General features: G+C 40.0%; 1 protein-coding gene across 1 annotated transcript in view; it reads right to left on the bottom strand.

Moving 5' to 3' along the window:
• The window catches only part of LOC307003863 (Golgi apparatus membrane protein TVP23 homolog B), a 291,916-nt gene that overhangs the window by 49,305 nt on the left and 218,010 nt on the right, over positions 1-24,601 (bottom strand). The gene's annotated exons all lie outside the window — the stretch shown is intronic.

Below are 24,601 nucleotides of genomic sequence, written 5' to 3'. Positions count from 1 at the left end.
GCCTCTTGAGTTGTCATTTCACCCATCTTTTTAAGCTCAGGTTATATTCTACAATCCCGCTGCTTTGGTGCAGGTGGAGTCCGGCCCGTCCTGGCGTCCATCCTCCAAGGGATTTCAGTGTTAAAACCTGAGACAGAAACAAATGCAGAGAACCACAGTTAATTCAGATATTTTCAACAGTTTCAAATTTTTAATTCCTGTTTTCACATGAAACCGAGTTTCATTGACCAGGTCCAAATACACCTAAAGCTGCTCTTGGTTCCGTCTTCACAGTCTGCTTGTGTCATGAGCATTAGAGATCCCAGTTCTGCTGGGGAAATCTTCTGGATTCATCTGAGTTTTTATCACTCATATTGTCATTGTAAGTTGCTCATTACAATTAGATCTGTGGGCAGAAATTTGTTCACCTGGATCGGTGTTGCCTGTTTTATGGTGTCATTCACACATTTTGTTAGTGCAGATATTTTTTTACCTGCAAGAAACTGTGGTATCTGTCTGCTGTTTAGCATTTCACACCCACCTCGTAAATGTACTTCTCTGATCAGATTCGGTTTTATTTGGCTGTTACCTGTGCCACACTTATTTGCAAGAGTAAAAGCAAAAATAAAGATATACCCCCCTCCGGTTTGGCACTGGTGGGCCCACAAATAAAATTAAATTTTAAGGATGATATTATATTTCGAGTTATAATACAATCGCTATATTTAAAAGAATTCAGATGTTAACCTATTAAGCCATTTGCTATTGGGCTGCTACCCGACTAGCAAATGACGCTAATAGTTGAAGACCTTGAGTAATCAACGTTGTCAGCTCAGTAGTGGTTGTTTGCGTTTTTTGAAATAGGGTGGAGGTCTGCCTCTGTCCAGGGACCAACACTTTTCCTCTGTATGGCCTGTTTTGTGACAGGAATTACAGAATCTGCTCAGTTTGCCACAGTGTGGCTTCCTGGATTCTCCTGCAGACGGATGATTTTCATGACATTCTAACACAGCTACCTCACAATGCATTTGTTTTCGTGACTCAATTCGTGTTGCCCAGCCAACTATACCTTCAAATGTATTTTGAGCTGGAGAAGCACCATACGTGAGCGATTGCTGTACACGCGGACCTGCATTTGTAAGCAGTAATTCAAGGAGAGTTACATTGTTGTGGTTAACATTTTCAATTCCAGCATACTCCTCAAAAAGTTCAAACATATTTTCTGCATATGTCTCAAACGATTCTTCAGGATTCTGTTTCCGATTGAAAATCAGTTCCCATCCAACAGGACTACAACCACGCAGATCACGAAGGCATTGTTTGAGTCTATTAAAGATTTCACTCTCAGGCTCATTTTGACACGTTGACTGCACAATGGTGCCTGTCATCAAAACCTCTGGTATCTTGTAGATCAAAACATCTGGAATTGAGCTGATTACAATTTGCCAAATATCTTTTGGTTCGAGTTGAAATGCATGTTTTAGACTTACAATGCGTCGCCACCAGGGTTCGAATGGCCCTTTCAAAGGGAATGGTCCGATCTCTGCTTTAAACAAGTTACATTCAGTTACCGTTAAAGGACGTCGGATGTTTGACTCTGTGCCGTTTGGGTGCTGTATCACCTTAAGGGCTGAGACAGGCACTCTTTTCAAAATTTGATCACGTGCTTCATCTGTCTGAAAAGATACACGATTGTTAGAGCAGGCTGCCTCATCTAAGAAGTGCACATTTTTTGTCCCATCGCTGTTGAGCGTTATGGGAGACTTGGACTTTTTAGCATTTAGCTTAGCCTTAAGATCTGCAATGGTGTCTTTGTGATTTTTACACTTTTTAGTCAGGGCTAACTGTTCAGATAGTAATCTATCTAGCTGTGTTTGAAGATCTTGAATCTTTGCCTCTGACATTTGTGCCTCCGCATTTTTAGAATGCACTTCTTCACATTTAACCTCCATAAGCGAAGATAGAAATTTGGTTGACTTATGTAGCTGTTTATAACTTATGAAGTTTAAAGCCTCAATTATCTCACCATGTTTTGATTTCTTCTGCTTACTACCCACTGTTTTCCACCAAGTGAAAATTTCATTGTCAATAGTGTCTATGGTAAGACCTTTTCTACTGAGTTTGCACAGTGTAGGCTCGACCTTTTCGGCCCATAGTTTAAACAGGACATGATCATTATCCATGTTCCAATTTATATTTGCTTAATTTCACAATGATGGAAAGGGTTTTTCGTTATAGAATTAATGAGAAGCGCGTTCGCTGTTTCTCTTTTTAGATTTCAAATGCCTATTCTTTCATTTTTAGTCTCTTTAAAGACTACGTGTAGGTAAAATTATTATTTTAATGTTTAATTATTCTCTTTTGACTCTTTAATAATATTTTATCCGCTTAGATTTAGGAGACTATATCACTTAGAGGTCCTGGTCTTTCGCAGGTCTCTCGACACAAACTCGCCAGTCCTGGTCATCAATCAGAGGTAATTGGTTATATATCTAGGATTTGCCGTAATTTACACGTACACAATAAAAGATACTTTTTCATAACCTTCTTGAATGCCCCCTCAGGAACTTAACCCTTTAGGCGCCAGAGTTTTTTTTCCTAAAACGTTCGATTTTGACATCTTAATTTGAAAAGGCTATATCTTAAAAGTGATAAAAGATAGAGACTTTCTGTAAATTAGAGAAATATTAAGGATGACCCAAAGTTTATGTAGGGATTACATTTCCCATCTAATTTGCATATTATGACGTCATATGGTGGCGGCTATCTTGGATTATAGAATTTTCATGAAAAGTCACAAGTTTAAATGATAAAATGCAGCACTTCTTTCCTCCAAAATGTCCCTCACCTTCTGTATGCTATATTGCACAATACTGAATGCTCAGGTAAATAGTAAGTAGTAAACAAACTGTGTAAATCATTACTAATAAATGGTAGAAACAAACCGAATGCAGGTAACGTTAGTGGTTGGCCTTTTGCTGTAGAGATTTTCCATTTACTACATACAGTAGGCACTCTGATTATATATATATATATATATATATATATATATGTATATATATATATATATATATATATATATATATATATATGTGTATATATATATATATATGTATATATATATATATATATATACATATATATATATATATATATAACATATATATATTATTCATATGACACACAAACACAAGTAGACAAGACCTGTTTAGTTGCCCCGTGTCACACCGCCTCTGCTCCTGCTACGAGCAGCGCGGGCGCGGCCAGATCTTCCTCGCGCGAGCTGCACCATTTCGCGGCAAAGATGTACCGGGAGAAGCGCGAGCTGCACCATTTCGCGGCAAAGATGTAACGTTAACGGGAGAAGCGCGATCGTCATTTTCAAAAGGCAAATATTCCCCTTCAGAGTCAGAATCGGCGAATAACATTTGCAACACATCCTCACGATACAAGTGTTTATTAGCCATTTGATGATTTTCTCTCACAAATCTCACAATTTACTCAGACGCTCTGAACTGAACTGCTTCCGCATCAATGACACGAGCGCTCACTTGCTCTGCTGTTTTCTCCAATACTTTGAATAGGAACATGACGGAATTTTGGTCTTGAATCAAAGTATTACATGTCTGCCATCTAGTGGTAGGGAATACAAACGAGATATTACACCATATTAGGATCTACAGCCTGTTTTATTAAGTATGATGTCTTGTCGCAATTTTGCGACTTTGGCGCTTAGAGGGTTAATCCAATCATTTACTTTAGTAGACAATTATCTAAAGTAACATTAAACTAAGAACAGAGGTATGAGCGTACCCAAATTTAGATTGATCAAATAGCTTTTGCTATTTCTAAACGGAAATTAACCCGCTCCTGCATTCAAGTATACTTGCAATGATGCCAGGTCTCAGCCTGTTGCTGATCTGGTCGCAGAATTGTGGAAATATACGAATCCAATAATATATTTAGGAAAAAAACAACCTCAGAGTCATTTAGAATGAATTCAAACGTAACAATGCATACATTTTGTTCAAGATTCAGAGTTACTGAACCCTAATGCGCGACGTTCTCTGGAACTTTGAATATGAGAGTTTTGTTGTTTCAGGCTTTTTAATCTCATATGTGTTAAAGTTCAAGCTTTCAAATGTAGTTTGTCAAGATTAGTTTAGGTTTAGTATAGGATATTAATGCTTTCAATGTGACTTTGGGCCTAAACCGGTGGGCCGGCGACACAAAGGGTTAAGCGTTTGGAAGCAGCATGGCATTAGCATTTAGCTTAGCCTAAAACTGATTTTTAGCCTGTAAATCATGTCATCCTATTTTTTCCAAACTTTGCTTTTCATAAACAGTTCATCAACCTGCCTTTTTATTTATAAAATCACGCGTTTTTCGATCGTTTACAAACTTAGATTTATTTCTGTTGTTTGCTCATTCTCTTTATGTTGCTGGTTTGTTTACAAGCCAATACAACAATGGCAAAGAACATGCGGCTGATTTTAAAACTTTTAGGCTTTATTTTTTCGGTTCTTCGTCGAGTTATTCATTATTTGGAAGATGTTATTCCAATTTTAGGTTTCGTTTCTTGTTGCTTAGGCAAACAAGGAGATCTTTCAAATCTATACAAATGTTTTCATTCTTCATTTGTTTAACATTTTCTTAAACACTTCTAAAAAGGGCAGAAAAAGTTGACTTACCACAGCGGCGGAAGAAAGAGAAGATGTTCAAACCTCTGTGTTGATTTTAGATTCCCAAAACTTTTCTGGAAAAGACTTTGCTCGCAAAAAACCATCTGAGATCACGTCGGGGTCACCACTGTAAAAGCCGGCTATTCGGCCCAACTTCCGGTTTCCAAATAGCCGGTAAGGAAGCTCGCGTTCTAGTCTTTCCAGCGTTTTAAAGGAATTTTGGTTAAATAAGACACAGGTTCTCATATGCAATTATCTCGTTTTAATCTGACTCCATGAATTAAATAAAAGTTCAATGTGCAATAAGGTTATGTTTACACTTAAATAGTTACAACATGATGTAATGGGTCTCATTCATGAAACACGAGCAGAACGAATTGTTGTGTAAATCGTGTGTAAAGTGGTTCTGGCGTAAATTTTCGGATTCATTAAAATGTTCGTATTTTCCAAATGTTAGCTGGTACGAAAGAAATCTACACCTGCTCCCAACCACGTGTAAATAGTGCGTTTAACATCCGAACGTTTTGCTCATTAATAAGGCTGCATTTTAATTCACCTAATCAGGTACATTTACACACAGCATTTTGAAAAAATATTATTAGCCTATATATAGCAATACATATGGTTTTTCTTTTTACTTTTATTATGAGAGCCAGTGAGCATCTGCAAACGGTACACTTTAATAAAATAATTAATTGTTTTCAATAGGGCTGGGCTATATTTTTTCGAAGTGAACTAATTCGTTTTTTGCAGTCGCTTCATGTCGAACCATTTTCTTTTCACTTCTGGGACTGTTCGATTAACAGATGAAACTCCATTAACTGCATCTGTATGCTGCCAAGCTTCCTTTTTTTAGGACCTGATACGCCACTAGGCTACGCTTGAAAATAAAATGTGGCGTTTTTAATGAACTTCTGATAATAAAATTCTGCATCTGAGAAATTGTTCTTTTTCATTCGCTTTTGAGAAGACATGTTGAAATCCTTCGTTTGGTGTCATAATATGATGCCCATATAGTTGTCAGTCGGATTTAATGGGCGGGATTTATGGTAATTGAGAATGAGCGTGCACGCGCGTACACACACACGTTTCACTATCACATCTGACGTTTACGAAGTATTTGTGAATCAGGAGAAGAGTTTTCGGGAAGGTCTCTTTACGCGCAAATCACTCACATATTTACTCGTATATTTACGAATGTTTCATGAATGAGGCCCAATGAGAATTCAAACCATTAGTATCCAGCATAAATGTTACCTGAGAGAGAGAAATATAAAGAGAGAGAGAGAGAGAGAAAGAAAGAAAGAGAGAGAGAGAGAGAGAGAAAGAAAGAAAGAGAGAGAGAGAGAGAGAAAGAGAGACCCTCTCCCCAGCTTGGCATCCAAAAACAAGAGACAGAACAACCGTTACATCCTGTTTTGTCACTTCCCCGACCGTGTGATTTAACAACTAGGTGTGAGATATTCAAACTGACCAATCAGAGCATCACAATTTACCCATTGTCCAAAAGCTTTGGCCTACAGGCCCACATCTGTCTTAGCACTGCTGTGCTGGAAATGTCTGAGAGAAAAGCAAGTGTCTTTGTTGGTTGGAAACAATCTTGGATTATTTCCAACCTTACACAATAATGAGGAAAAAACAATGTTTTTGACAAGACGTGACAGCTCTCCGTTACGGACGCAACCGCTCTGAAGCGGCACTAAAAAACGTCCAGAGAGACTTCAAAGAATCACAAAGCCTTTCTTTAAAGTGAATTTCGTTTTGTATTAATTGTATCTTAATTGTAATCAAATTTTCATCAACAAATTGCCTGGATTTAATAAATAAGTACTTAATTTCAATAAGTAGCTACTTACTTAACGAGCGCTAAAAGAGTAGGTACTTTATAGCCAAATCTCGTTAAGTATGAATGCGAACCGGACATCTGCCATGTTGACGTTATCATGTGACCTACGACGCGTTATCACAAGTGCAACAACTTAAAAGATTTGATCGACACGTTTAATTAATCTATCTGTAAATATCTTGATATTGATTAAAGTTGCTCATTTTGTGGTCTTTTTTAATAAACTGCTGCCCATTAATTTTGAGAATACATTTAGGGTTGATTTAAGTTCTTATATTGAACCCTACATATGAGACCCACCGTTAACGATATTATTTATTTTTATTACGAAATCCCCGAATTGTCATCTCTTGAATATGTTGTTAATTTCTTTATTTTATATCCAAACATTTTCATCCACAAGCAAAAGTGTCTTACTGCTGTTTTCCTCTTTTTCTGTCGTTTCATCCCTCAGACCTATAAATAACAAAAAAATGCATTTTTTAAATGTATTATAATTAATTATTTATTTATTCAACTTTTTTCCTATAAAATCTCATATTATGTATGCAAACCCATGATTATATATATACACCTCATAACATCAGTAACTCGACAGCCCTAGAATGGTTTTCCTCAGCGTTTGTAATGTCTGCACAAAGGAGACGTTGGGCATGAAGATTCGCCTTTGGAGAAAACTGTTGATTTTATACGTATCATTAATATTAAAAATCAATATTACCCCAGAATGAATTGCATTGCTATCCCACCCCAAAACATACAATAATAACAACGACAAATACTGACCAATACTTAATTATATTACTTTTTACTGAAAATGATATAATTCAATAAAACAAAAAGTAATGTATTTCATAGGAGGACATAGCTATGCATGAATACACTCTAGATGTGTATATTGTGAACATATCTACATTTTCATTCAATTAATTACTTAAAGCATTAATTCATTAATGATATTTTATTAACTGACAACAATGATAAATATTAAAAAATGAGTAAATGAATGAATGAAAGTCACCATTACACAATAAACAAATGCATATACAAGTCAACACATGAAACAAAGCTTTATTCAAACTACAATCATGTATGTAGACTACAGGCGCTGAACCACATCTACTGCCATCTCAACACAGCGGCTCCCCTTCTGCGGCTTTATTCTGATGAATCAGTCACCGCCGGAGCTGAGCCGTGCCGGAGGTTGTTGCGTGATGTGTTGTGCTTCACAATCTGAGGCAATAAGGGCCGGTGGAGTGATGGAGGGACTCATAAGGGCCGGTGGAGTGATGGAGGGACTCATAAGGGCCGGTGGAGTGATGGAGGGACTCATAAGGGCCGGTGGAGTGATGGAGGGACTCGTAAGGGCCGGTGGAGTGATGGAGGGACTCGTAAGGGCCGGTGGAGTGATGGAGGGACTCATAAGGGCCGGTGGAGTGATGGAGGGACTCGTAAGGGCCGGTGGAGTGATGGAGGGACTCGTAAGGGCCAGTGGAGTGATGGAGGGACTCGTAAGGGCCAGTGGAGTGATGGAGGGACTCGTAAGGGCCGGTGGAGTGATGGAGGGACTCATAAGGGCCGGTGGAGTGATGGAGGGACTCATAAGGGCCAGTGGAGTGATGGAGGGACTCATAAGGGCCGGTGGAGTGATGGAGGGACTCATAAGGGCCAGTGGAGTGATGGAGGGACTCATAAGGGCCGGTGGAGTGATGGAGAGACTCATAAGGGCCGGTGGAGTGATGGAGGGACTCATAAGGGCCGGTGGAGTGATGGAGGGACTCGTAAGGGCAAGTGGAGTGATGGAGGGACTCATAAGGGCCGGTGGAGTGATGGAGGGACTCATAAGGGCCGGTGGAGTGATGGAGGGACTCATAAGGGCCAGTGGAGGGATGGAGGGACTCGTAAGGGCCGGTGGAGTGATGGAGGGACTCGTAAGGGCCAGTGGAGTGATGGAGGGACTCATAAGGGCCGGTGGAGTGATGGAGGGACTCATAAGGGCCGGTGGAGTGATGGAGGGACTCATAAGGGCCGGTGGAGTGATGGAGGGACTCGTAAGGGCAGGTGGAGTGATGGAGGGACTCATAAGGGCCGGTGGAGTGATGGAGGGACTCATAAGGGCCGGTGGAGTGATGGAGGGACTCATAAGGGCCGGTGGAGTGATGGAGGGACTCATAAGGGCCGGTGGAGTGATGGAGGGACTCATAAGGGCCGGTGGAGTGATGGAGGGTCTCGTAAGGGCCGGTGGAGTGATGGAGGGTCTCGTAAGGGCCGGTGGTAACTTAGTAACTTAGCCTACTTGCATTTTTTTTTTAACAATTAAAATAAAAGTGTGTTGTAACGCAAGCGTTAGGCTACTGAACATGTACCGAGTAAAATATTACTGTGATATAATGTATTAGAGTGACGGCTCATTAGAGGACGAAGAAAGAGTGGAAGCCCTCCAGAGGAACCGGAGAGCTGTTACCAAGGTTTGTATTTATAAAGTTGTTTCAACGTTATTATATTACGACCAGTTTGCACTTTATGACAAACCACAGCACAGTGATTTCTGGCTTCTTCATACTTCCTCTTCTTCTAAGCAGATTTACCCTCCGTCGGCTCTTGTCCTAAACAATATCTGCGTCTTTTTCTGCTGCTTCTCATTCAAGTTAGTGACGAAACGCGCACTGTAGCGCTGTGTGTTCGCTGTCGGCTACGCTAGAAACATGACGTCACAATATGTCGATCTTCATAGAAGGGGGTGCCCGCGCTTATGTAGATATAAATGACTCATTCTAAGGTAATACAAACATAACGGTTCATTAAGTAAGGACTTTATACACCACATATGAGATGCATATGAGACGTAGACATGAGTGCAAGTCCTGGCTCTCTACACCTCTCCTGAGCTGAGATATGGAGATCCCACGTAGCATTTATTCCACTGTGCAAAATAGTGGTTTCGCGGACAGTGGAATTCTGGGATGAAACTTGGTGCTACGGACTCTGGGCGGCCTGCTGAGTGCAGTAAAATAGCTTTTATCATGACATGACTGAGGATGAAGGCAGAACTGCATTGGGGGGGGGCTCCTCGAACCCTCCCGGGTCAGTCGGTCACTCGGGGAGGGTCGGCTCGTGGCGTCGGCCAACCAACGTCCGCTAACCCACGTCCTGTTGACCGTTTGGAAGTTTTCTGAAGTTGGGGACTAGCTAGAGTTAGTAAATATCGGGAGTTTCCGCTTACAGCGTTCAGCGCACCTCCACACATGCAGATTATTATCACTGTTTAATGGCTGCCAATTGATTAAAACAGTGAATAATGATCTCTGTATTAATTATCTTGAGCCTGCTGAAATGTTCCTATAAATATATTTTCTTTCCAACTGTGCATTCTGAATAATAAATAGCTAAATATATTTATCCACTAAGCTGCAGCCGTTGTCATAGATCGCTCTTCATCAGTGTCTCGCTCTGGTCGTCAAAGAACTCCCTCTCCTGAATATTGAACTCCATCTCCCAGCTGTCCCATTGTCAGTCGGAGCCTCTCTCCTAATCACCTGAACAGGTGCAGCCACTTCTCTCCTCTATGTAAGCTGCTCTCTCTCTGTGCTCGACGCGAGGTCTTGCATCTGCCACGGTCAAGCTACTCTGAGTATTCTACGTTCCCTGGATTTCCCTGGTTTATCGATCCTTGCCTTCCTGGTCTCTGAGTGTCTGCTCCCTGCCCCGACCCTAGCCTGGTATCGTTGCTGAGTTTGCCCCTTAACCCTGCTCTTCACTGTTTCTCTCTGTGCTTTTCTGTTTAATAAAATCACTGCAAATGGATTCGCACGACTCTGCCTCTTCGTTACAGCCGTCCTATAGGCTCGTCTTCTCATGAACAGTGTTTTTCTCTTTCTGACATGTCATACCTGTTGGGTTTACATGTTTAAATGAAATTGAGTATTAAAAGGATTGCTTGTGTGCGCTGGTGTTTAATCCAGTCTTTTAAGATGTGGTGCCCGAGGTGCCTGTACCCATGTTAAACAGGCTAGGCTATTTAATCAATAACGCACACAGCGTAGAGGAGAATCACAGTCAACTACTTTGAATATTATAGCATTTTGGGCATAAACATGTAAATAGTGAAAATACTGACATTGAAAAATGACACAGAATGGTTAAAATATTTAATCCCAATAAACAAATGTTGGTGGTTCGCACTGAAGTTATTCCTCTGTTCTCACACACTCACTAGTTTAGATGAACACTGACATCTCATTGACCACAGTACATTGAAAGTAAACATAACCAGAAATAAGTGAGGCGTACTATATCATTCAAATATTATAAAGTTGTTGTTGTTGTTGATAAAATCCGCATTAGGCCTATATTTAATTTGAGTAGTTATTTTTAACCTTAATTATACCAGATGACAGGGCTCTCTGTAGCCTATGTTTACATTAGGTGAGATTTTCGTTTGAATAGTCTAATTTTATCGAAGGCACGTCACGTTATTCACGCCAAATCGACTTTTGAAATATATTTATTTCTCAAAATTACAAACCACATTTGACATCATATATAAAAAAAAAAAATTCGAACAATTTTATGAATAAAGTTGGAAAATTAAAAACATGCTGAAAAACAAAAAACTTTATTTCAAGTCATATAATTTGAATATGTTCATCATCCATGAACCAACCCCGGGAGAGGACCTGCCTTCTGAGGTAAGAATGCATAGAGTGAGTCTTTTGATAGGTGAATAAAAATAAACACTCCAGCACTGTTATTAATGCCTAATGTCCGAATAAGTCCACCCCTGTTTACTAAGAGAGGAACATTCAGTGTTTTTGTGTAAACTTTTATGTAATGTAGCGATGTCCGAATAGCGAACGTTTTTTTTTCCAATCGGTTCATTTGAATTGAATCAAAGTCGTGCGGCTTTTGAAATCTCCTCGCATAAAACTCCACCTAAGGAGGGATAAATTTAAGAATTATAAACAACCACAATATTTGGCACAACCTAATCAACAACATAGTGTGAACAGCAGTATTTTACAGAAAAACATCTTTTACCGACACACACACACACACACACACACAAAATACCTTGCGATTACTTCTCTTTGAAACTAATCATTTTTTAAACCGTTCATTGTTTGAACGAATCGATTAGATAACGATGGATCTGATTCCCCAATGCTGCTGAAGAGTAGAAGTGGTCTGCAGATTTAGAGGACACTTTTAGACCTGTTGGTGGCGCTGTATCGGTAGTGTGCGGAATACTAGTAACTGCGTACAAACCATTATGCCAAAATGTAGAAAATCACCAACAGATGACTTTCCCATAACGCAACTCCGACTACGGAGGCCTGTTAACTCAAAGGCGCAGTGCTTTCTTTTGGGTCGGTGTATGTTCGCATCGTAAACGAACCGTACCAGATTTCGTTTGGAACCGTACCGAGACCACCTCTTCAGCTGGGTCTCGGTTCGATTGTTTGGTCCGCACCCGAGTTCGATTGCTGTATTCACACCTGCCCAAAAGGTCCGCACCAAGGGGGGAAACAAACTAGAGTTCGATTCAATCGAACCAAACAAGGCAGGTGTGAATACACCCTAAGCCTATAGGTTCTTCACACCAAGTACATTATTAATTCTTGGTAACATCCATTAACTGAGGAAGTTGAAACCCTCCTGGGTTCTTTGAAGCTCCATTGAACTTTAAAATGTTCTGCATTATTCTTCTTGCAAGTGTGTACTGATCCTTACTGTCTTTATTCTTTCATTAGTGCTTGAATTAGAATATTACTTTTAAGAGAATCATGTGATCTTAATCTTTTTCCTCTTTGTTGTTAGGAATTCACCTTCAAGAAGACTGGTTTGGCCAAGTTTCCTTTGATTCAGTAATTTTCATTCATTACACATAGTGACACACACAATAACATTTTATTCAGTTCAGTCACTCGCTGTCCTGATCTACATCCATTTCTTTTCTTTTTTTAATCTATTTCACACTTTCTGTCCCTGTTCCTTTCTCAGTAAATTCATTCACAAAGTCATCATGGACTGGATTACCTCGAACCTGATTGATCCATATAGTTGCTCTTTACAACTAGTGCCAGATCTGCAGGGTAAGTTGACATAAAAACAGGGTGATGGAAACATAGCTAATGCTTTCATCTTTAATTTCCCTCACTCTTTAATTAGCAGATTTGAATTTGACACATAAAGTGACAGTAAAATGATAAGTGTCAAAGCTTGATGACGAATGAGCAAAGTGAATAGTTTTGAATAGTTCAATATAAATCAAATTAATTTGGCACATGCGTTTCCATCTCCCAATATTTGCACGAGTCCTTTTTCGCACGAGTCAAAAAAAAATTGCGACACAAGGGATTTTTTTCTCATTTGCCGTTTCCATCACGTTTCTGATGCGAGACTTCAAAATGTGCATAAAAACGGTGATGGAAACATAGCTAATGCTTTCATCTTTCATTTCCCTCACTCTTTAAATAGGAGATTTGAAATTAGCAAATGTTTTGTCAATCTCTTTTCTTTAGCCTGAGTTTGTCGAAGAGGGCACTGCATTGCTGGAATTGCAAAAGCCTTACACTTGCAACTATTTCGTACGGATATATGACCGTTTCATCTTGGAAGACCGAAACATCCTGATAATGGAGCATCTTCCTGCCTACGTGACCTTGAGGGAGTTCATCAGAGGAAACGGAGGGTGCCTGACTGCAGAGACAGCGAACCGCATCATGTCCCAAAGCTTGGTTGCAATGCGTCACTGCATGAATAAGAATTATTTTTACCCACTACTCAAGAGATTGATACCGATCAACCCAGAAACCCTGCATATAAAATATGCATACATTGGCAAAAAAGACTACAAAGGTGAGTTAGCTTTTTGAACACAGATCACTGATGACTGGTGATGACTGCTGATGTTTTACTAATCACTGGAAATGTATTGCTTGCAGAAATTAAAGAAACGAATGAGATCGACGAATACTTCAAACTATACACATGGGAATGTATCCGCCAAAACCAGTTCTTGGGTAAGATCGATAACAAGAACAAAGTGGAAATAACATTGCTTGGAAAACTTAAAGCTCTGACACATAAAGTGACAGTAAAATGATGTGTCAAACCTTGATGACGGATGAGCAAAGTGTAAAACACAGGGGACTGATAATGAATGTTAGCAGTGATTAAAGGCTCATGTCATAGTAACAGCAACAAAGGTTTGTATGTCATGGTAACATTCACCTTACGTGTACACGCCTGTTTTGTTTCTTCTTTTTAACCACTTCCTCTGTTAAAGTTTGTTGTACAGCTCATAAGCATAGACAGTCTTTGCACTTTAAAGTCTGTTATTGTTTTTTCTTTATGATTTCAGGTCAACTCTCCAGGTGTGGAGAAGACTGAATGACCCCTCCCTCATGTCACAACAGCTGCCTGTGACCACACACACACACGCCTGCTGAACAAAAGCTTTATACCGTAAAACTTCAAATAATAGCCGAGCCCCAAATAGACGCCTGTCTCTTTTACACGCCTGGTGTGGCTACAGGTTTGGATAAATAAAGGCCAGTCTCAAATAGAGGCCGGGTTTGTTTTTTAGTTTCGGGTTGTATTTAATCTTCTAAAACCCGTCAGGTCGTCTGTTTAAGCCAGTTCTCTGGTGTAGATTTGGCACGCAAGAGAGCCCTGCGCATTTGGGCGGGAGCTGTTAGCGCAAGCAAGGCAGGCAGAGAGAGCACACCGCATGAGAAGCGCCGCGTCGCGTCTATGACAACTCGAGGTATCGCACACCGGACGAGAAGCGCCGCGTAGCGTCTATGACAACTAGCGTTATCGCACACCGGATGAGAAGCGCTGCGCCACGTCTATGACAACTCGAGGTATCGCACACCGGATGAGAAGCGTCGCGCCACGTCTATGACAACTCGCGTTATCGCACACCGGATGAGAAGCGCCGCGTAGCGTCTATGACAACTCGAGGTATCGCACACCGGACGAGAAGCGCCGCGTCGCGTCTATGACAACTCGAGGTATCACACACCGGACGAGAAGCGCCGCGCCAAGTCTATGACAACTCGAGGTATCGCACACCGGACGAGAAGCGCCGCGTCGCGTCTATGACAACTCGCGTTATCGCACACCGGATGAGAAGCGCTGCGCCACGTCTATGACAACTCGAGGTATCGCACACCGGATGAGAAGCGCCCCGTTGCGTCTATGACAACTCGCGTTATCGCACACCGGATGAGAAGCGCTGCGCCACGTCTATGACAACTCGAGGTATCGCACACCGGACGAGAAGCACCGCGCCAAGTCTATGACAACTCGAGGTATCGCACACCGGACGAGAAGCGCCGCGTAGCGTCTATGACAACTCGCGTTATCGCACACCGGATGAGAAGCGCTGCGTAGCGTCTATGACAACTCGAGGTATCGCACACCGGACGAGAAGCGCCGCGTAGCATCTATGACAACTCGAGGTATCACACACCGGACGAGAAGCGCCGCGTAGCATCTATGACAACTCGAGGTATCACACACCGGACGAGAAGCGCCGCGTAGCGTCTATGACAACTCGAGGTATCACACACCGGACGAGAAGCGCCGCGTAGCGTCTATGACAACTCGAGGTATCACACACCGGACGAGAAGCGCCGCGTAGCATCTATGACAACTCGAGGTATCACACACCGGACGAGAAGCGCCGCGTAGCGTCTATGACAACTCGAGGTATCACACACCGGACGAGAAGCGCCGCGTAGCGTCTATGACAACTCGAGGTATCACACACCGGACGAGAAGCGCCGCGTAGCTTCTATGACAACTCGAGGTATCGCACACCGCACGAGAAGCGCCGCGTAGCGTCTATGACAACTCGAGGTATCGCACACCGGACGAGAAGCGCCGCGTAGCGTCTATGACAACTCGAGGTATCACACACACCGGACGAGAAGTGTCGCGTCTATGACAACTCGAGGTATCGCACACCGGACGAGAAGCGTCGCGTCTATGACAACTCGAGGTATCGCACACCGGACGAGAAGTGTCGCTTCTATGACAACTCGAGGTATCGCACACCGGACGAGAAGTGTCGCTTCTATGACAACTCGAGGTATCGCACACCGGACGAGAAGTGTCGCTTCTATGACAACTCGAGGTATCGCACACCGGACGAGAAGCGTCGCTTCTATGACAACTCGAGGTATCGCACACCGGAAAAAAAGCGGTTCTCAAGGTTATCAAGCAGGCCTGGCCAAATATTGCTGCGTATTTGAAGAAGGAGATTACGGCCTGCCTTACTTCATATATCCACGTTAGCTACCGCTACATACATATATGCAGCTTAACCAAGATAGACTTTGGTGACAAGGTCAAACATGAAAACTGTATATATTATATAATCGGTTCATGGTATTTAACACTCAATTATATATGTTGAAATATTGTCTTGGTCGCACTGTATAGATTCTGATTACTTTCGTGTGACTGATTGAGCTATTCTGTGTAGCTAGTATGAATAGCAAAATGCTGTGTCCAGATTTGACTGTAATACAAAAAGCTGTTTCTAAATCAACATAAACTCAACTTTGACAAAAAGTAACTTATAAAAACCCAGCATCCTGGGGAAAACCAGCATCTTGATATGTACACATATAGGGCTATACAGCCATCTAGTGGTTACGCGATGGCATTGCAGGTGATAAATTGTACATAATTTAGAGACGCTCTTAAAATACACGTTAAAGGGAAACAATGTTATTGTAACTCATTTTAGTAAAATAATAATAATAATTCTGGGATCCTCTTGATCAGTAGACAGGTGAAATGATGCATGCAGTAGTGCAGATACTAGGCCTACATTCAGCAGCATCAACATTACAAACTGATATGAGCAGGACACATGCACTGAATACACAGACTGAATATTTTCAGTACAGACTCATATAGTCAGCCTACTGGTGCACAGCCTGTAAAGCAATCATGCTTTATTTATTTACCTTCATACATAAGGCTGTAAAAATGTAGCTCATTTACATAGTTATAGACTTCTGATGTTTAAAAATAGCTATTGAATTATTACTGCGGGTGTTTATGAGCTGATAATGAAATTATAAAATGTCAAATAAAAAAATCATTATAAAATCTAAACAATCAAATTAAAGCACTAAAAAGATAATTTGTCATGTGACCATTAGCTGACATCAGCGAACCATGAACAAGCAAATATGTTGTTAAATTACTTTAATATGAACCTAAAATCTACTGACCTAAAAAACGACTATATTGCAGTGTTATGGAATAAGAAATGCATAAAGAAACAGATTTGCCCTATATTAGAGTTTTGGCTGCACATTTTTATCTTCTACAACTTAACCTTTCTTCATTTTACAGCCGTTGGAGATCGTTGGAGTGGAGGCTACTTCAAACAATGAAGATGATCTAATAGTGCTTGTAGTTGATCTCAGGTGACACATATATCTATTTACTGACTTGAGATTGAGATATATTTGAGCTTCTCATGCAATCATGAGGCCCTATAATGAGTCAATTGTCTCTCAGGGAGTGATTTAAAAGTCTAATGTAATCGATATTGTGTCTGTATTTCACAAGCTGACAAAACCTGACCGTCAAACTGCAGCCAACTCAGATTTGTAACATAACATGAGTGTATATCCTATTTAGAGACTCCATTTTTGTTTAGTTTTCCATCAAGTTTGAGTTGTTTGGAATAAATTCAGCAGAATGGTTCAATTAATTTGTAAAGAGTTAAAAGCAAACCTAACGTGTCCTCTCCAACATCTTTTTTCAGTTACGAGGGGGATGCCATTATAGCCTTAAAACTTCTCAGCATGAATTGTGGCGTGAAGGGAATGCAGGTGAGATTATGTGTTGTGAGTTGTGACCGCACATTTGATACATGGTGCCACTGTAGAAAATAAATCTTGAAAGATAATTCCATTTGCATTCTTTCAGCTTCACGGAAAGATGACTGTGGTTTTGGACCCACTTATGAATGATGTCCCATTCATGGGAGCCGTGACAGTTAACTTCCAAAAAAAACCAGTGAGTGTCTCAAAATTAAGAAATAAAGCCAATAAAGAACCTTTATTTTTAAGAGTTTATGAAAAATGTGGGTTCTTCTATGGGTGACTATATGATTCTTTGGAGCTTAAAACATTTTTGACATTACACTATCTCCCAGTTGACAGACAATGTTGCTTTCAGTTAAAACATGTTCAGTTAATAATGTTTTTTTCTAAGGCACGTTTATAAAGCTAATTAAATGTCCTAATTGAACTAAGGCCTAATCCTGGCTTAATCAAAGCCTATAGGATCTTCACACCAAGTACATTATTAATTCTTGGTAACATCCATTAACTGAGGAAGTTGAAACCCTCCTGGGTTCTTTGAAGCTCCATTGAACTTTAAAATGTTCTGCATTATTCTTCTTGCAAGTGTGTACTGATCCTTACTGTCTTTATTCTTTCATTAGTGCTTGAATTAGAATATTACTTTTAAGAGAATCGTGTGATCTTAATCTTTTTCCTCTTTGTTGTTAGGAATTCACCTTCAAGAAGACTGGTTTGGCCAAGTTTCCTTTGATTCAGTAATTTTCATTCATTACACATAGTGACATACACAATAACATTTTATTCAGTTCAGTCACTCGCTGTCCTGATCTACATCCATTTCTTTTCTTTTTTTAATCTATTTCACACTTTCTGTCCCTGTTCCTTTCTCAGTAAATTCATTCACGACGTCATCATGGACTGGATTACCTCGAACCTGATTGATCCATATAGTTGCTCTTTACAACTAGTGCCAGATCTGCAGGGTAAGTTGACATAAAAACAGGGTGATGGAAACATAGCTAATGCTTTCATCTTTAATTTCCCTCACTCTTTAATTAGGAGATTTGAATTTGACACATAAAGTGACAGTAAAATGATAAGTGTCAAAGCTTGATGACGAATGAGCAAAGTGAATAGTTTTGAATAGTTCAATATAAATCAAATTAATTTGGCACATGCGTTTCCATCTCCCAATATTTGCACGAGTCCTTTTTCGCACGAGTCAAAAAAAAATTGCGACACAAGGGATTTTTTTCTCATTTGCCGTTTCCATCACGTTTCTGATGCGAGACTTCAAAATGTGCATAAAAACAGGGTGATGGAAACATAGCTAATGCTTTCATCTTTCATTTCCCTCACTCTTTAAATAGGAGATTTGAAATTAGCAAATGTTTTGTCAATCTCTTTTCTTTAGCCTGAGTTTGTCGAAGAGGGCACTGCATTGCTGGAATTGCAAAAGCCTTACACTTGCAACTATTTCGTACGGATATATGACCGTTTCATCTTGGAAGACCGAAACATCCTGATAATGGAGCATCTTCCTGCCTACGTGACCTTGAGGGAGTTCATCAGAGGAAACGGAGGGTGCCTGACTGCAGAGACAGCGAACCGCATCATGTCCCAAAGCTTGGTTGCAATGCGTCACTGCATGAATAAGAATTATTTTTACCCACTACTCAAGAGATTGATACCGATCAACCCAGAAACCCTGCATATAAAATATGCATACATTGGCAAAAAAGACTACAAAGGTGAGTTAGCTTTTTGAACACAGATCACTGATGACTGGTGATGACTGCTGATGTTTTACTAATCACTGGAAATGTATTGCTTGCAGAAATTAAAGAAACGAATGAGATCGACGAATACTTCAAACTATACACATGGGAATGTATCCGCCAAAACCAGTTCTTGGGTAAGATCGATAACAAGAACAAAGTGGAAATAACATTGCTTGGAAAACTTAAAGCTCTGACACATAAAGTGACAGTAAAATGATAAGTGTCAAAGCTTGATGACGAATGAGCAAAGTGTAAAACACAGGGGACTGATAATGAATATTAGCAGTGATTAAATGCTCATGTCATAGTAACAGCAACAAAGGCTTTGTATGTCATGGTAACATTCACCTTACGTGTACACGCCTGTTTTGTATCTTCTTTTTAACCACTTCCTCTGTTAAAGTTTGTTGTACAGCTCATAAGCATAGACAGTCTTTGCACTTTAAAGTCTGTTATTGTTTTTTCTTTATGATTTCAGGTCAACTCTCCAGGTGTGGAGAAGGCCGAATGACTTAACAAGGTAATGAATGACCCCTCCCTCATGTCACAACAGCTGCCTGTGACCACACACACACACGCCTGCTGAACAAAAGCTTTATATACTATTATTACTGTATTTTTCATAGGTTCCTGCGACTTATAGTCAGGTGCGACTTATATATCAAAATGAATTCATACGGACTGAGATGAACCAAGAGAAAACATTACCGTCTACTAGGGCTGGGACGGTATGGATTTTTTCTTACCGTGGTTGAAAAGCAAGAAATTCCCCCGGTATAGAAATAAACCGCTTTAAATCCCCCACCAACAACAGAATTCCACGCACACACCAGCGCACACACCAGAGGCTAAGGCAATTAAACATAATAAGGAACACGTTTACTACATTTATTATTTCACATTTAGAACAGAAATGGAATGATGTCTAAATAAAGTGTTGGCAAAACGAAATATAGGCTAGGCTATGGTTTACATTTTTTGCTAGACAGACTTTGTTAAATGTTGTTGCCTCAGAAAAAAACGAGCACACTTTGAAATAGTCAAATTTTCATCAGGCAGTAATTCAATTATATTCCATATTTATGTTTACATAATATAATGTTATTTTATTATTTTAATTTAATCTATGTTGATTACCGGTATATGAAAAGTGAACAGCATGAGTAAGATCATAAGATGGGTCAGAGATTATTTTGACCACTTTATTAAGTTTTGTTTTGTAGAAAGCCTTTCTTTAAATTGAATTTCGTTTTGTATAAATTGTATCTTAATTTTAATCAATGTTTCATCAACCAATTGCCTGAATTAATAAATAAGAAGCAAATATAGCAGACATATAATCAGGACGTTGAGGCGCCCGTGCGATCTCTTGCATTGCATTTCGTAGAGAAGACTTTACTCTGTGAAAATATTTATTTATTTTTGTCAATGTGCGCCGATCGGAATTCTGGGGATCCAACATAGCCAATAGGCTATAGGGACTTTAGCCATTAAATATCTTTGCTGCATTGGATCAGTCTCCTTTCTAGAACAGCCAGGAGCTTTCTAGCCTCGCGGCAGCAGCGCCTTGCATCGCACATAGACCTTAAACAATCAGCGGATAACTTTGTGTAACTTAACTTTGTGTTAGCCTACGTGTCGTCATACACATCAGCATAAATGCTCCTGATAAATTATGTTATTAAAGCATTAACATTCACAATCCACTATTAATTTAACATAAAAGCAAGCAGGCTGCGTGTTTGCCATGAATGCGCGCTCTCTTAATAATTTTTAAAAAGCTAACATCAATTCATCGTGAGCTCATACATCTCTGTTATTATCAATGACGCTGACTGCATAATGGATCTTTCATAATATCTTTTATAATCCGAGGATTTGCCAGCATGCAGAATTCAGCACTGAACAAAAAGTCAGTTTTGAGCCGTGAGGGGATTCTATCTTAAATTGCTTCTGATTGGCCATTGCGTTCAAGAAATCAACACATATGTCTGTGATTGGCTACATCGCTCAACGCTGAAAACATGTTACAAATAGAAACTCTGGCCTGTAAATCGTTTCTATTTTGTTTTAGTTGTTCTTGTTGCTTTTCTGCAACAGATGAATAGCAATTTATTAGTTTATATATATATATATATATATTTATATTTTATTCATAGATATTTCAATTTAATCGTTTTATTCTCCCGCAGCCCGCACACACATAGTGAGTGCATTACCGCCCGCGCTCGCACCCGGTCATCAAATCTAGTCCCGCGCCGCACGTCTCTAGATCACGGGCGCGGCCCGAGTATACGGCGGGAAATATTGGGCTCGGCAGAGAATCTAAGCTCTAAACAGGACAGAGTAACGCGGCGGATATCGCTCATATACTTTTTGTTGACGACGTAGTTAAGGCGACAGGCGTGTGTTGCTTAGCGCTTACCGCTTTCTTCCATCTTAAAAATATATCTAAATTACGTCATATGCTCTCAATGAATAATGCAGAACAATTAGAATAATGCAGAACAATTAGTTTGCGTTTATTGTTAACATGCGTTTATGACCTCAAGGCTAGATTATTGTAATGCTCTACTGGGTGGTTGCCCTGCACGCTTAATAAACAAACTACAGCTGGTCCAAAACGCAGCAGCTCGAAATCTTACCAGAACCAGGAAGTATGACCATATTAGCCCCGTTCTGTCAACACTGCATTGGCTGCCTATTAAACATTGTATAAATTTAAAAATATTGCTGATCACTTACAAAGCACTAAATGGGTTAGCTCCGCAGTACTTGAGCGAGCTCTTAACGCATTATAGTCCTTCACGTCTACTGCGATCTCAAAATTCCGGCCAGTTAATAATACCTAGAATATCAAAATCGACTGCTGGCGGTAGATCCTTTTCCTATTTAGCATCAAAACTTTGGAACAGTCTTCCTAACATTGTCCGGGAAGCAGACACACTCTGTCAGTTCAAATCTAGACTAAAAACACATCTCTTCGGCCTAGCATACACATAACACATTATAGACTTCTATAATTAGGCTGCATAGTTTAGAACAGCCGGGACCGGGAACACTTCCCGTAAATCCTGATGTACTTGGTACATCATAAGAAGGATGGCGTCTACGCTAATATTAGTCTCTCTGTCTATCCCGAGGTTTACCGCTGTCCACCGGAACCAGATCTGATGAAGGACCAGCGCCAGGACACGACGACGCTGCTGACCTGAAGTGTCAACCGGTCTCTCCTCCTCTCCACTCCGACTACAACCAACCAGAACTGGACAAATACTCTGATTCATTCTGAACTTCATACACTGTTCACTCATTGGCCAGAGGAGAACTGGCCCCCGACTGAGCCTGGGTTCTCCCAAGGTTTTTTTCTCCATTCTGCCCTGATGGAGTTTTGGTTCCTTGCCGCTGTTGCCTTACCTTCTGGCTTGCTTAGTTGGGGACATTTAATATTCAACAATATTATAGATCTGCCTTAAAGGTGGACGATGATGAAATTGTTTTTTGTATTATTTTCATGTTATCACTGTGAAGCTGCTTTGATACAATCTGTATTGTAAAAAGCGCTATATAAATAAAGGTGACTTGACTTAGGCGGCCGCCTTAGTTCCAAAGTGCTGCGGGAACCCTGTGTTACGTTAACATGCCGGACACCTATTCAGCCTGTTGTTCTGTGTGCTATTGTGGAGCTGAATAACTAGCCTTTCCAAATTATATATTCAATTTAATTAATCAATGAATAATACTATTGATTAGCATTACCAAACATGGACGTTTTATTATTATTTTAATTTAATACTGTGAAGCTGCTTTGATACAATCTGTATTGTGAAAAGCGCTATACAAATATTCTTGACTTGACTTGACTTAAATGTCTGTTCTTGGTCTTGGATTTTGTGAAATACATTTCTAAAAAAATGCGACTTATAGTCCAGTGCGACTTATATATGTTTTTTTCCTCTTCATGACGCATTTTTTGACTGATGCGACTTATACTACGGAGCGACTTATAGTCTGGAAAATACGGTAGTTTCAAAGAGAAGTAATCGCAAGGTATTTTGTGTGTGTGTGTGTGTGTGTGTGTGTCGGTAAAAGATGTTTTTCTGTAAAATACTGCTGTTCACGCTATGTTGTTGATTAGGTTGTGTCAAATATTGTGGTTGTTTATAATTCTTAAATTTATCCCTCCTTAGGTGGAGTTTTATGCGAGGAGATTTCAAAAGCCGCACGACTTTGATTCAATTCAAATGAACCGATTGGAAAACAAATCGTTCGCTATTCGGACATCGCTACATTACATAAAAGTTTACACAAAAACACTGGATGTTCCTCTCTTAGTAAACAGGGGTGGACTTATTCGGACATTATGCATTAATAACAGTGCTGGAGTGTTTATTTTTATTCACCTATCAAAAGACGCACTGTATGCATTCTTACCTCAGAAGGCAGGTCCTCTCCCGGGGTTGGTTCATGGCCGCGGGAACTGCAGCACCCCCTGTTGACAGAGAATTTAAAATGATATGACTTGAAATAAAGTTTTTTGTTTTTCAACAGGTTTTTATTTTTCCAACTTTATTCATAAAATTGTTCGAAATGTAATTTTTGATTAAATTTGAGTCAAATTTGGTTTGTAATTTTGAGAAATAAATATATTTTAAAAGTCGATTTGGCGTGAGCCTAAGTCCCGCCCCTCCGCTTCCGGTGTGCTCATGGGACCTTATTTTGGAAAAAATATGTATGGTAGTCAATGGCGAGAGACAACTTATCTTTTTATTCCGTCCAAACTTTCTTGACTTTCATAATTATCTTTTAAATTGACAAACATCATATGTGTAATTCAGGGCACAATTCAAACGAGATCAAAATATTTGTTGTCTCTCGCCATTGACTACCATACAATATTTTTCCGAAAGGGATCCCATGGTCCACCGGAAGGGGAGGGACTTAACGTGACGTGCCTACGCTAAAATTAGACTATTCAAACGAAAATCTCACCTAATGTAAACATAGGCTACAGAGAGCCCTGTCATCTGGTATAATTAAGGTTAAAAATAACTACTCAAATTAAATATAGGCCTAATGCGGATTTTATTACAACAACAACTTTATAATATTTGAATGATATAGTACGCCTCACTTATTTCTGGTTATGTTTACTTTCAATGTACTGTGGTCAATGATATGTTAGTGTTCATCTAAACTAGTGAGTGTGTGAGAACAGAGGAATAACTTCAGTGCGAACCACCAACATTTGTTTATTGGGATTAAATATTTTAACCATTCTGTGTCATTTTTCAATGTCAGTATTTTCACTATTTACATGTTTGTGCCCAAAATGCTATAATATTCAAAGTAGTTGACTGTGATTCTCCTCTACGCTGTGTGCGTTATTGATTAAATAGCCTAGCCTGTTTAACATGGGTACAGGCACCTCGGGCACCACATCTTAAAAGACTGGATTAAACACCAGCGCAC

The sequence above is a fragment of the Phoxinus phoxinus genome, assembly GCF_949152265.1.
Source record: "Phoxinus phoxinus genome assembly, chromosome: 1".
Lineage (NCBI taxonomy): Eukaryota > Metazoa > Chordata > Actinopteri > Cypriniformes > Leuciscidae > Phoxinus > Phoxinus phoxinus.
The sequence above is the reverse complement of the archived record's forward strand: the minus strand, read 5'-3'. Positions and strand labels throughout refer to the sequence as shown.